We start from the raw sequence: 15,477 nt of genomic DNA on the forward strand, positions 1-15,477 counted from the left end.
GGGGATTCAGATATCCCTTCATCTTGGGAGATGCAAGACGAGCCTGCTTTCAATTCACTGCAGGGATATCCGGCCTTATTTCGAGTCAGAGCATCTCGGTGTCCATTGCACTTGAGGCCACAAACTCAGGGTTCCTCTCACATACCTGTAGCTGAGAGAAGCCTCCTCTTGAAGTGCTTGTGGAAAGTTGGTATTCCTCTTGAGTTTAAGCCAGGGACTAAGCTCTCATCTCGAGTTGATTTGGGGTGCATGGAGCCCTTTCGTGTTGCTCCAGTGACCTCAGAATCCCTCTAGACTTGAGACAGTGATCTTGGGTTTTCTCTGGAGTGCCATCAAGGAAATCAAGGCTCCTTTCACGTTTGATGTGGAACACGGAATTGCTCTGCACGCAGTACAGGGGAATCGGGCCTCATTTCGCGGCGAGGGGGAAATCTCATGGTTTTTCTCGTGTTGTGGCCGGATCCTGGGGTATATTCTCGAGTTACGACGGGGAGGGCCCTTCCAGACACGTGTTTGTTCAGCGACGTCAGGACTCCTGCCTAGGTGCGAGGGACACCTCGGGATTCTCCTCGAGTCTTGGCATGGCAATTGAGAGGCGTCTGCACGTGAGGCGGGAGACCCAGGGTCCCTTTCCACGTGCCACAGTGATCCTGGGACTCCTATCCATTTTCAAGAGGAGTCAGGCATCGTCTCCTTGGGAAGTATTGATCTCCGCGGACCTCTCGAGTTTTCAAAGGATGTGAGGCCTCCGGTCGCGTTGAGACGGAGGACTAGGTCTTTCTCTGTGGTCTCCACAGGGGATTCAGACAACCCTTCGTCTTGGGAGATGCAAGACGAGCCTGCATTCAATTCACTGCAGGGATATCCGGCCTTACTTCGAGTCAGAGCATCTCGGTGTCCATTCCACTTGAGGCCACAAACTCAGTGTCCCTCTGACATACCAGTAGCTGAGAGAAGCCTCCTCTTGAGGTGCTTGTGGAAAGTTGGTATTCCTTTTGAGTCGAAGCCAGGGACTAAGCTCTCATCTCGAGTTGATTTGGGGTCCACGGAGCCCTTTCGTGCAGCTACAGTGACCTCAGGATTCCTCTAGACTTGAGACAGTGATCTTGGGTTTTCTATGGAGTGCCATTAAGGAAATCAAGGCTCCTTTCACGTTTGATGTGGAACACGGAATTGCTCTGCACGCAGTCCAGGGGAATCGGGCCTCATCTCGCGGGGAGGGGGAAGTCTCATGGTTATTCTCGAGTTGTGGCCGGAACCTGGGGGATATTCTCGAGTTACGACGGGGAGGGCCCTTCCAGACACGTGTTTGTTCAGCAACGTCAGGACTCCTGCCTAGGTGCGAGGGACACCTCGGGATTCTCCTCGAGTCTTGGCATGGCAATTGGGATGCGTCTAAACGTGAGGTGGGAAACCCAGGGTCCCTTTCCCCGTGCCACAGGGATCCTGGGACTCCTATCCATTTTCAAGAGGAGTCAGGCATCGTCTCCTTTGGAAGCATTGACCTCCGCAGACTTCTCGAGTTTTCAAAGGATGTGATGGCTCCGGTTTCGATGAGGCGGAGGACTAGGTCTTTCTCTGTCGTCTCCACAGGGTATTCAGACATCCCTTGGTCTTGGGAGATGCAAGACGAGCCTGCATTCAATTCACTGCAGGGATATCCGGCCTTACTTCGAGTCAGAGCATCTCGGTGTCCATTCCACTTGAGGCCACAAACTCAGGGTCCCTCTCACATACCTGTAGCTGAGAGAAGCCTCCTCTTGAGGTGCTTGTGGAAAGTTGGTATTCCTCTTGAGTCGAAGCCAGGGACTAAGCTCTCATCTCGAGTTGATTTGGGGTCCATGGAGCCGTTTCGTGTTGCTCCAGTGACCTCAGGATCCCTCTAGACTTGAGACAGTGATCTTGGGTTTTCTCTGGAGTGCCATCAAGGAAATCAAGGCTCCTTTCACATTTGATGTGGAACACGGAATTGCTCTGCACGCAGTGCAGGGGAATCGGGCCTCAACTCACAGCGAGGGGGAAATCTCATGGTTTTTCTCGAGTTGTGGCCGGATCCTGGGGTATATTCTCGAGTTACGACGGGGAGGGCCCTTCCAGACACGTGTTTGTTCAGCGACGTCAGGACTCCTGCCTAGGTGCGAGGGACACCTCGGGATTCTCCTCGAGTCTTGGCATGGCAATTGGGAGGCGTCTGCACGTGAGGCGGGAGACCCAGGGTCCCTTTCCATGTGCCACAGGGATCCTGGGACTCCTATCCATTTTCAAGAGGTGTCAGGCATCGTCTCCTTGGGAAGTATTGATCTCCGCGGACCTCTCGAGTTTTCAAAGGATGTGAGGCCTCCGGTCGCGTTGAGGCGGAGGACTAGGTCTTTCTCTGTGGTCTCCACAGGGGATTCAGACAACCCTTCGTCTTGGGAGATGCAAGACGAGCCTGCATTCAATTCACTGCAGGGATATCCGGCCTTACTTCGAGTCAGAGCATCTCGGTGTCCATTCCACTTGAGGCCACAAACTCAGGGTCCCTCTGACATACCAGTAGCTGAGAGAAGCCTCCTCTTGAGGTGCTTGTCGAAAGTTGGTATTCCTCTTGAGTCGAAGCCAGGGACTAAGCTCTCATCTCGAGTTGATTTGGGGTCCACGGAGCCCTTTCGTGCTGCTACAGTGACCTCCGGATCCCTCTAGATTTGAGACAGTGATCTTGGGTTTTCTATGGAGTGCCATTAAGGAAATCAAGGCTCCTTTCACGTTTGATGTGGAACACGGAATTGGTCTGCACGCAGTGCAGGGGAATCGGGCCTCATCTCGCGGGGAGGGGGAAGTCTCATGGTTATTCTCGAGTTGTGGCCGGAACCTGGGGGATATTCTCGAGTTACGACGGGGAGGGCCCTTCCAGACACGTGTTTGTTCTGCGACGTCAGGACTCCTGCCTAGGTGCGAGGGACACCTCGGGATTCTCCTCGAGTCTTGGCATGGCAATTGGGATGCGTCTAAACGTGAGGTGGGAGACCCAGGGTTCCTTTCCACGTGCCACAGGGATCCTGGGACTCCTATCCATTTTCAAGAGGAGTCGGGCATCGTCTCCTTTGGAAGCATTGATCTCTGCAAACCCTCTCGAGTTTTCAAAGAATATGAGGCCTCCGGTCGCGATGAGGCGGAGGATAGGTCTTTCTCTTTGGTCTCCACAGGGGATTCAGACATCCCTTCGTCTTGGGAGATGCAAGACACGCCTGCATTCAATTCACTGCAGGGATATCCGGCCTTACTTCGAGTCAGAGCATCTCGGTGTCCATTCCACATGAGGCCACAAACTCGGGGTCCCTCAAATATACCTGTATCTGAGAGAAGCCTCCTCTTGAGGTGCTTGTGGAAAGTTGGTATTCCTCTTGAGTCTAAGCCAGGGACTAAGCTCTCATCGCTAGTTGATTTGGGGTCCACGGAGCCCTTTCCTGTTGGTCCAGTGACCTCAGGATCCCTCAGGACTTGAGACAGTGATCTTGGGTTTTCTCTGGAGTGCCATCAAGGAAATCAAGGCTCCTTTCACGTTTGATGTGGAACACGGAATTGCTCTGCATGCAGTGCAGGGGAATCGGGCCTCATCTCGCGGCGAGGGGGAAATCTCATGGTTTTTCTCGAGTTGTGGCCGGATCCTGGGGTATATTCTCGAGTAACGACGGGGAGGGCCCTTCCAGACACGTGTTTGTTCAGCGACGTCAGGACTCCTGCCTAAGTGCGAGGGACACCTCGGGATTCTCCTCGAGTCTTGGCATGGCAATTGGGACGCGTCTCCACGTGAGGCGGGAGACCCAGGATCCCTTTCCACGTGCCACAGGGATCCTGGGACTCCTATCCATTTTCAAGAGGAGTCAGGCATCTTCTCCTTTGGAAGCATTGATCTCCGCGGACCTCTCGAATTTTCAAAGGATGTGAGGCCTCCGGTCGCGATGAGGCGGAGAACTAGGTCTTTCTCTGTGGTCTCCACAGGGGATTCAGACAACCCTTCGTCTTGGGAGATGCAAGACGAGCCTGCATTCAATTCACTGCAGGCATATCCGGCCTTACTTCGAGTGGGAGCATCTCGGTGTGCATTCCACTTGATGCCACAAAATCAGGGTCCCTCTCACATAACTGTAGCTGAGAGAAGCCTCCTCTTGAGGGGCTTGTGGAACGTTCGTATTCCTCTTGAGTCCAAGCCAGGGACTAAGCTCTCATCTCCAGTTGATTTGGGGTCCACGGAGCCCTTTCGTGTTGCTCCAGTGACCTCAGGATCCCTCTAGACTTGAGACAGTGATCTGGGGTTTTCTCTGGAGTGCCATCAAGGAAATCAAGGCTCCTTTCATTTTTGATGTGGAATACCAAATTGCTCTGCACGCATGGCAGGGGAATCGCGCCTCATCTCGCGGCGAGGGGGAAGTCTCATGGTTTTTCTCGAGTTGCGGCCGGAACCTGGGGTATATTCTCGAGTTACGACGGGGAGGGCCCTTCCAGACACGTGTTTGTTCAGCGACGTCAGGACTCCTGCCTAGGTGCGAGGGACACCTCGTGATTGTCCTCGAGTCTTGGCATGGCAATTGGGACGCGTCTCCACGTGAGGCGGGGGACCCAGTGTCCCTTTCTACGTGCCACAGGGATCCTGGGACTCCTATCCATTTTCAAGAAGAGTCAGGCATCTTCTCCTTTGGAAGCATTGATCTCCGTGGACCTCTCGAATTTTCAAAGGATGTGAGGCCTCCGGTCGCGATGAGGCGGAGAAGTCGGTCTTTCTCTGAGGTCTCCACAGGGGATTCAGACATCCCTTCGTCTTGGGAGATGCAAGACGAGCCTGCATTCAATTCACTGCAGGGATATCCGGCCTTACTTCGAGTCAGAGCATCTCGGTGTCCATTCCACTTGAGGCCACAAACTCAGGGACCCTCTCACAAACCTGTAGCTGAGAGAAGCCTCCTCTTGAGGTGCTTGTGGAAAGTTGGTATTCCTCTTGAGTCGAAGCCCGGGACTAAGCTCTCATCTCGAGTTGATTTTGGGTCCAAGGGGAAATTTCGTGTTGCTCCAGTGACCTCAGCATCCCTCTAGACTTGAGACAGTGATCTTGGGTTTTCTCTGGAGTTCCATCAAGGAATCAAGGCTCCTTTCACGTTTGATGTGGAACACGGAATTGGTCTGCACGCAGTGCAGGGGAATCGGGCCTCATCTCGCGGCGAGGGGGAAGTCTCATGGTTTTTCTCCAGTTGCGGCCTGAACCTGGGGTATATTCTCGAGTTACGACGGGGAGGGCCCTTCCAGACACGTGTTTGTTCAGCGACGTCAGGACTCCTGCCTAGGTGCGAGGGACACCTCGGGATTCTCCTCGAGTCTTGGCATGGCAATTGGGACGCGTCTCCACGTGAGGCGGGAGACCCAGGTTCCCTTTCCACGTGCCACAGGGATCCTGGGATTCCTATCCATTTTCAAGAGGAGTCAGGCATCGTCTCCTTGGGAACATTGATCTCCGCATACCTCTCGAATTTTCAAAGATTGTGAGGCCCCACGTCGCGATGAGGCGGAGGACTAGGTCTTTCTCTGTCGTCTCCACAGCGGATTCAGACATCCCTTCGTCTTGGGAGATGCAAGACGAGCCTGCATTCAATTCACTGCAGGGATATCCGGCCTTACTTCGAGTCAGAGCATCTCGGTGTCCATTGCACTTGAGGCCACAAACTCAGGGTCCCTCTCACATACCTGTAGCTGAGAGAAGCCTCCCCTTGAGGTGCTTGTGGAAAGTTGGTATTCCTCTTGAGTCTAAGCCAGGGACTAAGCTCTCATCTCTAGTTGATTTGGGGTCCACGGAGCCCTTTCGTGTTGCGCCAGTGACCTCAGGATCCCTCTAGACTTGAGACAGTGATCTTGGGATTTCTCTGGAGTGCCATCAAGAAAATCAAGGCTCCTTTCACGTTTGATGTAGAACATAGAATTGCTCTGCACGCAGTGCAGGGGAATCGGGCCTCAACTCACAGCGAGGGGGAAATCTCATGGTTTTTCTCGAGTTGTGGCCGGATCCTGGGGTATATTCTCGAGTTACGACGGGGAGGGCCCTTCCAGACACGTGTTTGTTCAGCGACGTCAGGACTCCTGCCTAGGTGCGAGGGACACCTCGGGATTCTCCTCGAGTCTTGGCATGGCAATTGGGAGGCGTCTGCACGTGAGGCGGGAGACCCAGGGTCCCTTTCCACGTGCCACAGGGATCCTGGGACTCCTATCCATTTTCAAGAGGTGTCAGGCATCGTCTCCTTGGGAAGTATTGATCTCCGCGGACCTCTCGAGTTTTCAAAGGATGTGAGGCCTCCGGTCGCGTTGAGGCGGAGGACTAGGTCTTTCTCTGTGGTCTCCACAGGGGATTCACACAACCCTTCGTCTTGGGAGATGCAAGACGAGCCTGCATTCAATTCACTGCAGGGATATCCAGCCTTACTTCGAGTCAGAGCATCTCGGTGTCCATTCCACTTGAGGCCACAAACTCGGGGTCCCTCAAATATACCTGTAGCTGAGAGAAGCCTCCTCTTGAGGTGCTTGTGGAAATTTGGTATTCCTCTTGAGTCTAAGCCAGGGACTAAGCTCTCATCTCTAGTTGATTTGGGGTCCACGGAGCCCTTTCCTGTTGGTCCAGTGACCTCAGGATCCCTCTGGACTTGAGACAGTGATCTTGGGTTTTCTCTGGAGTGCCATCAAGGAAATCAAGGCTCTTTTCACGTTTGATGTGGAACACGGAATTGCTCTGCATGCAGTGCAGGGGAATCGGGCCTCATCTCGCGGCGAGGGGGAAATCTCATGTTTTTTCTCGAGTTGCGGCCGGAACCTGGGGTATATTCTCGAGTTAAGACGGGGAGGGCCCTTCCAGACACGTGTTTGTTCAGCGACGTCAGGACTCCTGCCTAGGTGCGAGGGACACCTCGGGATTCTCCTCGAGTCTTGGCATGGAAATTGGTACGCGTCTCCACGTGAGGCGGGAGAACCAGGATCCCTTTCCACGTGCCACAGGGATCCTGGGACTCCTATCCATTTTCAAGAAGAGTCAGGCATCTTCTCCTTTGGAAGCATTGATCTCCGCGGACCTCTCGAATTTTCAAAGGATGTGAGGCCTCCGGGTGCGATGAGGCGGAGAACTAGGTCTTTCTCTGTGGTCTCCACAGGGGATTCAGACAACCCTTCGTCTTGGGAGATGCAAGACGAGCCTGCATTCAATTCACTGCAGGCATATCCGGCCTTACTTCGAGTCAGAGCATCTCGGTGTCCATTCCACTTGAGGCCACAAAATCAGGGTCCCTCTCACATACCTGTAGCTGAGAGAAGCCTCCTCTTGAGGTGCTTGTGGAAAGTTGATATTCCTCTTGAGTCGAAGCCAGGGACTAAGCTCTCATCTCGAGTTGATTTGGGGTCCACGGAGCCCTTTCGTGTTCCTCCAGTGACCTCAGGATCCCTCTAGACTTGAGACAGTGATCTTGGGTTTTCTCTGGAGTGCCATCAAGGAAATCAAGGCTCCTTTCACGTTTGATGTGGAACACGGAATTGCTCTGCACGCAGTGCAGGGGAATCGGGCCTCTCTCGCAGCGAGGGGGAAGTCTCATGGTTTTTCTCGAGTTGCGGCCGGAACCTGGGGTATATTCTCGAGTTACGACGGGGAGGGCCCTTCCAGACACGTGTTTGTTCAGCGACGTCAGGACTCCTGCCTAGGTGCGAGGGACACCTCGGGAATCTCCTCGAGTCTTGGCATGGCAATTGACACGCGTCTCCACGTGAGGCGGGAGAACCAGGGTCCTTTCCACGTACTACAGGGATCCTGGGACTCCTATCCATTTTCAAGAAGAGTCAGGCATCTTCTCCTTTGGAAGCATTGATCTCCGCGGACCTCTTGAATTTTCAAAGGATGTGAGGCCTCCGGTCGCGATGAGGCAGAGAACTAGTTCTTTCTCTGTGGTCTCCACAGGGGATTCAGACATCCCTTCGTCTTGGGAGATGCAAGACGAGCCTGCATTCAATTCACTGCAGCCATATCCGGCCTTACTTCGAGTTAGAGCATCTCGGTGTCCATTCCACTTGATGCCACAAAATCAGGGTCCCTCTCACATACCTGTAGCTGAGAGAAGCCTCCTCTTGAGGGGCTTGTGGAAAGTTCGTATTCCTCTTGAGTCCAAGCCAGGGACTAAGCTCTCATCTCGAGTTGATTTGTGGTCCACGGAGCCCTTTCGTGTTGCTCCAGTGACCTCAGGATCCCTCTAGACTTGAGACAGTGATCTTGGGTTTTCTCTGGAGTGCCATCAAGGAAATCAAGGCTCCTTTCATTTTTGATGTGGAATACCGAATTGCTCTGCACGCAGGGCAGGGGAATCGGGCCTCATCTCGCGGCGAGAGGGAAGTCTCATGGTTTTTCTCGAGTTGTGGCCGGAACCTGGGGTATATTCTCGAGTTACGACGGGGAGGGCCCTTCCAGACACGTGTTTGTTCAGCGACGTCAGGACTCCTGCCTAGGTGCGAGGGACACCTCGTGATTGTCCTCGAGTCTTGGCATGGCAATTGGGACGCGTCTCCACGTGAGGCGGGAGACCCAGTGTCCCTTTCCACGTGCCACAGGGATCCTGGGACTCCTATCCATTTTCAAGAGGAGTCAGGCATCGTCTCCTTTGGAAGCATTGATCTCTGCAGACCTCTCGAGTTTTCAAAGGATGTGAGGCCTCCGGTCACGATGAGGCGGAGGACTAGGTCTTTCTCTGTGGTCTCCACAGGGGATTCAGACATCCCTTCATCTTGGGAGATGCAAGACGAGCCTGCTTACAATTCACTGCAGGCGTATCCGGCCTTATTTCGAGTCAGAGCATCTCGGTGTCCATTGCATTTGAGGCCACAAACTCAGGGTTCCTCTCACATACCTGTAGCTGAGAGAAGCCTCCTCTTGAGGTGCTTGTGGAAAGTTGGTATTCCTCTTGAGTCGAAGCCAGGGACTAAGCTCTCATCTCGAGTTGATTTGGGGTCCACGGAGCCCTTTCGTGTTGCTCCAGTGACCTCAGGATCCCTCTAGACTTGAGACAGTGATCTTGGGTTTTCTCTGGAGTACCATCAAGGAAATCAAGGCTCCTTTCACGTTTGATGTGGAACACGGAATTGCTCTGCACGCAGTGCAGGGGAATCGGGCCTCAACTCGCAGCGAGGGGGAAATCTCATGGTTTTTCTCGAGTTGTGGCCGGATCCTGGGGTATATTCTCGAGTTACGACGGGGAGGGCCCTTCCAGACACGTGTTTGTTCAGCGACGTCAGGACTCCTGCCTAGGTGCGAGGGACACCTCGGGATTCTCCTCGAGTCTTGGCATGGCAATTGGGACGCGTCTCCACGTGAGGCGGGAGACCCAAGGTTCCTTTTCCACGTGCCACAGGGATCCTGGGACTCCTATCCATTTTCAAGATGAGTCAGGCATCGTCTCCTTGGGAAGTATTGATCTCCGCGGACCTCTCGAGTTTTCAAAGGATGTGAGGCCTCCGGTCGCGTTGAGGCGGAGGACTAGGTCTTTCTCTGTGGTCTCCACAGGGGATTCAGACAACCCTTCGTCTTGGGAGATGCAAGACGAGCCTGCATTCAATTCACTGCAGGGATATCCGGCCTTACTTCGAGTCAGAGCATCTCGGTGTCCATTCCAATTGAGGCCACAAACTCAGTGTCCCTCTGACATACCAGTAGCTGAGAGAAGCCTCCTCTTGAGGTGCTTGTGGAAAGTTGGTATTCCTCTTGAGTCGAAGCCCGTGACTAAGCTCTCATCTCGAGTTGATTTGGGGTCCACGGAGCCCTTTCGTGCAGCTACAGTGACCTCAGGATCCCTCTAGACTTGAGACAGTGATCTTGGGTTTTCTCTGGAGTGCCAGCAAGGAAATCAAGGCTCCTTTCACGTTTGATGTGGAACACGGAATTGATCTGCACGCTTTGCAGGGGAATCGGGCCTCATCTCACGGGGAGGGGGAAGTCTCATGGTTATTCTCGAGTTGTGGCCGGAACCTGGGGGATATTCTCGAGTTACGACGGGGAGGGCCCTTCCAGACACGTGTTTGTTCAGCGACGTCAGGACTCCTGCCTAGGTGCGAGGGACACCTCGGGATTCTCCTCGAGTCTTGGCATGGCAATTGGGATGCGTCTAAACGTGAGGTGGGAAACCCAGGGTCCCTTTCCCCGTGCCACAGGGATCCTGGGACTCCTATCCATTTTCAAGAGGAGTCAGGCATCGTCTCCTTTGGAAGCATTGATCTCCGCAGACCTCTCGAGTTTTCAAAGGATGTGATGCCTCCGGTTTCGATGAGGCGGAGGACTAGGTCTTTCTCTGTGGTCTCCACAGGGTATTCAGACATCCCTTGGTCTTGGGAGATGCAAGACGAGCCTGCATTCAATTCACTGCAGGGATATCCGGCCTTACTTCGAGTCAGAGCATCTCGGTGTCCATTCCACTTGAGGCCACAAAATCAGGGTCCCTCTCACATACCTGTAGCTGAGAGAAGCCTCCTCTTGAGGTGCTTGTGGAAAGTTGGTATTCCTCTTGAGTCGAAGCCAGGGACTAAGCTCTCATCTCGAGTTGATTTGGGGTCCACGGAGCCCTTTCGTGTTACTACAGTGACCTCAGGATCCCTCTAGACTTGAGACAGTGATCTTGGGTTTTCTCTGGAGTTCCATCAAGGAATCAAGGCTCCTTTCACGTTTGATGTGGAACTCGGAATTGGTCTGCACGCAGTGCAGGGGAATCGGGCCTCATCTCGCGGCTAGGGGGAAGTCTCATGGTTTTTCTCCAGTTGCGGCCTGAACCTGGGGTATATTCTCGAGTTACGACGGGGAGGGCCCTTCCAGACACGTGTTTGTTCAGCGACGTCAGGACTCCTGCCTAGGTGCGAGGGACACCTCGGGATTCTCCTCGAGTCTTGGCATGGCAATTGGGACGCTTCTCCACGTGAGGCGGGAGACCCAGGTTCCCTTTCCACGTGCCAGTGGGATCCTGGGATTCCTATCCATTTTCAAGAGGAGTCAGGCATCGTCTCCTTTGGAAACATTGATCTCCGCATACCTCTCGAATTTTCAAAAATTGTGAGGCCCCACGTCGCGATGAGGCGGAGGACTAGGTCTTTCTCTGTCGTCTCCACAGCGGATTCAGACATCCCTTCGTCTTGGGAGATGCAAGACGAGCCTGCATTCAATTCACTGCAGGGATATCCGGCCTTACTTCGAGTCAGAGCATCTCGGTGTCCATTGCACTTGAGGCCACAAACTCAGGGTCCCTCTCACATACCTGTAGCTGAGAGAAGCCTCCCCTTGAGGTGCTTGTGGAAAGTTGGTATTCCTCTTGAGTCTAAGCCAGGGACTAAGCTCTCATCTCGAGTTGATTTGGGGTCCACGGAGCCCTTTCGTGTTGCGCCAGTGACCTCAGGATCCCTCTAGACTTGAGACAGTGATCTTGGGATTTCTCTGGAGTGCCATCAAGAAAATCAAGGCTCCTTTCACGTTTGATGTGGAACATAGAATTGCTCTGCACGCAGTGCAGGGGAATCGGGCCTCAACTCACAGCGAGGGGGAAATCTCATGGTTTTTCTCGAGTTGTGGCCGGATCCTGGGGTATATTCTCGAGTTACGATGGGGAGGGCCCTTCCAGACACGTGTTTGTTCAGCGACGTCACGACTCCTGCCTAGGTGCGAGGGACACCTCGGGATTCTCCTCGAGTCTTGGCATGGCAATTGGGAGGCGTCTGCACGTGAGGCGGGAGACCCAGGGTCCCTTTCCACGTGCCACAGGGATCCTGGGAATCCTATCCATTTTCAAGAGGTGTCAGGCATCGTCTCCTTGCGAAGTATTGATCTCCGCGGACCTCTCGAGTTTTCAAAGGATGTGAGGCCTCCGGTCGCGTTGAGGCGGAGGACTAGGTCTTTCTCTGTGGTCTCCACAGGGGATTCACACAACCCTTCGTCTTGGGAGATGCAAGACGAGCCTGCATTCAATTCACTGCAGGCATATCCGGCCTTACTTCGAGTCAGAGCATCTCGGTGTCCATTCCACTTGAGGCCACAAAATCAGGGTCCCTCTCACATACCTGTAGCTGAGAGAAGCCTCCTCTTGAGGTGCTTGTGGAAAGTTGATATTCCTCTTGAGTCGAAACCAGGGACTAAGCTCTCATCTCGAGTTGATTTGGGGTCCACGGAGCCCTTTCGTGTTCCTCCAGTGACCTCAGGATCCTTCTAGACTTGAGACAGTGATCTTGGGTTTTCTCTGGAGTGCCATCAAGGAAATCAAGGCTCCTTTCACGTTTGATGTGGAACACGGAATTGCTCTGCACGCAGTGCAGGGGAATCGGGCCTCTCTCGCAGCGAGGGGGAAGTCTCATGGTTTTTCTCGAGTTGCGGCCGGAACCTGGGGTATATTCTCGAGTTACGACGGGGAGGGCCCTTCCAGATACGTGTTTGTTCAGCGACGTCAGGACTCCTGCCTAGGTGCGAGGGACACCTCGGGAATCTCCTCGAGTCTTGGCATGGCAATTGGCACGCGTCTCCACGTGAGGCGGGAGACCCAGGGTCCTTTCCACGTGCTACAGGGATCCTGGGACTCCTATCCATTTTCAAGAAGAGTCAGGCATCTTCTCCTTTGGAAGCATTGATCTCCGCGGACCTCTTGAATTTTCAAAGGATGTGAGGCCTCCGGTCGCGATGAGGAGGAGAATTAGGTCTTTCTCTGTGGTCTCCACAGGGGATTCAGACAACCCTTCGTCTTGGGAGATGCAAGACGAGCCTGCATTCAATTCACTGCAGGCATATCCGGCCTTACTTCGAGTTAGAGCATCTCGGTGTCCATTCCACTTGATGCCACAAAATCAGGGTCCCTCTCACATACCTGTAGCTGAGAGAAGCCTCCTCTTGAGGGGCTTGTGGAAAGTTCGTATTCCTCTTGAGTCCAAGCCAGGGACTAAGCTCTCATCTCGAGTTGATTTGGGGTCCACGGAGCCCTTTCGTGTTGCTCCAGTGACCTCAGGATCCCTCTAGACTTGAGACAGTGATCTTGGGTTTTCTCTGGAGTGCCATCAAGGAAATCAAGTCTCCTTTCATTTTTGATGTGGAATACCGAATTGCTCTGCACGCAGGGCAGGGGAATCGGGCCTCATCTCGCGGCGAGGGGGAAGTCTCATGGTTTTTCTCGAGTTGTGGCCGGAACCTGGGGTATATTCTCGAGTTACGACGGGGAGGGCCCTTCCAGACACGTGTTTGTTCAGCGACGTCAGGACTCCTGCCTAGGTGCGAGGGACACCTCGGGATTCTCCTCGAGTCTTGGCATGGCAATTGGGACGCGTCTCCACGTGAGGCGGGAGACCCAGTGTCCCTTTCCACGAGGCACAGGGATCCTGGGACTCCTATCCATTTTCAAGAGGAGTCAGGCATCGTCTCCTTTGGAAGCATTGATCTCCGCGGACCTCTCGAGTTTTCAAAGGATGTGAGGCCTCCGGTCGCGATGAGGCGGAGAACTAGGTCTTTCTCTGTGGTCTCCACAGGGGATTCAGACATCCCTTCGTCTTGGGAGATGCAAGGCGAGCTTGCATTCAATTCACTGCAGCGATATCCGGCCTTACTTCGAGTCAGAGCATCTCGGTGTCCATTCCACTTGAGGCCACAAACTCAGGGTACCTCTCACATACATGTAGCTGAGAGAAGCCGCCTCTTGAGGTGCTTGTGGAAACTTGGTATTCCTCTTGAGTCGAAGCCAGAGACTAAGCTCTCATCTCGAGTTGATTTGGGGTCCTCGGAGCCCTTTCGTGTTGCTCCAGTGACCTCAGGATCCCTCTAGACTTGAGACAGTGACTGTGGGTTTTCTCTGGAGTGGCATCAAGGAAATCAAGGCTCCTTTTACGTTTGATATGGAACACGGAATTGCTCTGCACTCAGTGCAGGGGAATCGGGCCTCATCTCGTGGCGAGGGGGAAGTCTCATGGTTTTTCTCGAGTTGCGGCCGGAACCTGGGGTATATTCTCGAGTTACGACGGGGAGGGCCCTTCCAGACACGTGTTTGTTCAGCGACGTGAGGACTCCTGCCTAGGTGCGAGGGACACCTCGGGATTCTCCTCGAGTCTTGGCATGGCAATTGGGACGCTTCTCCACGTGAGGCGGGAGACCCAGGGTCCCTTTCCACGTGCCACAGGGATCCTGGGACTCCTATCCATTTTCAAGAGGAGTCAGGCATCATCTCCTTTGCAAGCATTGATCTCCGCGGACCTCTCGAGTTTTCAAAGGATGTGAGGCCTCCGGTCGTGATGAGGCGGAGAACTCGGTCTTTCTCTGTGGTCTCCACAGGGGATTCAGACATCCTTTCGTCTTGGGAGATGCAAGACGAGCCTGCATTCAATTCACTGCAGGGATATCCGGACTTACTTCGAGTCAGAGCATCTCCTTGTCCATTCCACTTGAGGCCACAAACTCAGGGTCCCTCTCACATACCTGTAGCTGAGAGAAGCCTCCTCTTGAGGTGCTTGTGGAAATTTGGTATTCCTCTTGAGTCGAAGCCAGGGACTAAGCTCTCATCTCGAGTTGATTTGGGGTCCATGGAGCCCTTTCGTGTTGCTCCAGTGACCTCAGGATCCCTCTAGACTTGAGACAGTGATCTTGGGTTTTCTCCGGAGTGCCATCAAGGAAATCAAGGCTCCTTTCACGTTTGATGTGGAACATGGAATTGCTCTGCACGCAGTGCAGGGGAATCGGGCCTCATCCAGCGGCGAGGGGGAAGTCTCATGGTTTTTCTCGAGTTGCGGCCGGAACCTGGGGTATATTCTCGAGTTACGACGGGGAGGGCCCTTCCAGACACATGTTTGTTCAGCGACGTCAGGACTCCTGCCTAGGTGCGAGTGACACCTCGGGATTCTCCTCGAGTCTTGGCATGGCAATGGGGACGCGTCTCCACCTGAGGCGGGAGACACAGGGTCCCTTTACACGTGCCACAGGGATGCTGGGACTCCTATCCATTTTCAAGAGGAGTCAGGCATCGTCTCCTTTGGAAGCATTGATCTCCGCGGACTTCTCGAATTTTCAAAGGATGTGAGGCCTCTGGCCGCGATGAGGCGGAAAATTAGGTCTTTCTCTGTGGTCTCCACAGGGGATTCAGACATCCCATAGTCTTGCGAGATGCAAGACGAGCCTGCATTCAATTCACTGGAGGGATATCCGGCCTTACTTCGAGTCAGAGCATCTCGGTGTCCATTCCACTTGAGGCCACAAACTCAGGGTCCCTCTCACATACCTGTAGCTGAGAGAAGCCTCCTCTTGAGGTGCTTGTGGAAAGTTGGTATTCCTCTTGAGTCGAAGCCAGGGACTAAGCTCTCATCTCGAGTTGATTTGGGGTCCACGGAGCCCTTTCGTGTTGCTACAGTGACCTCAGGATCCCTCTAGACTTGAAAAAGGGATATTGCGTTTTCTCTGGAGTGCCATTAAGGAAATCAAGGCTCCTTTCACGT

Source organism: Dama dama, chromosome 24 (assembly GCF_033118175.1).
Source record: "Dama dama isolate Ldn47 chromosome 24, ASM3311817v1, whole genome shotgun sequence".
Taxonomy (NCBI): Eukaryota; Metazoa; Chordata; class Mammalia; order Artiodactyla; family Cervidae; genus Dama; species Dama dama.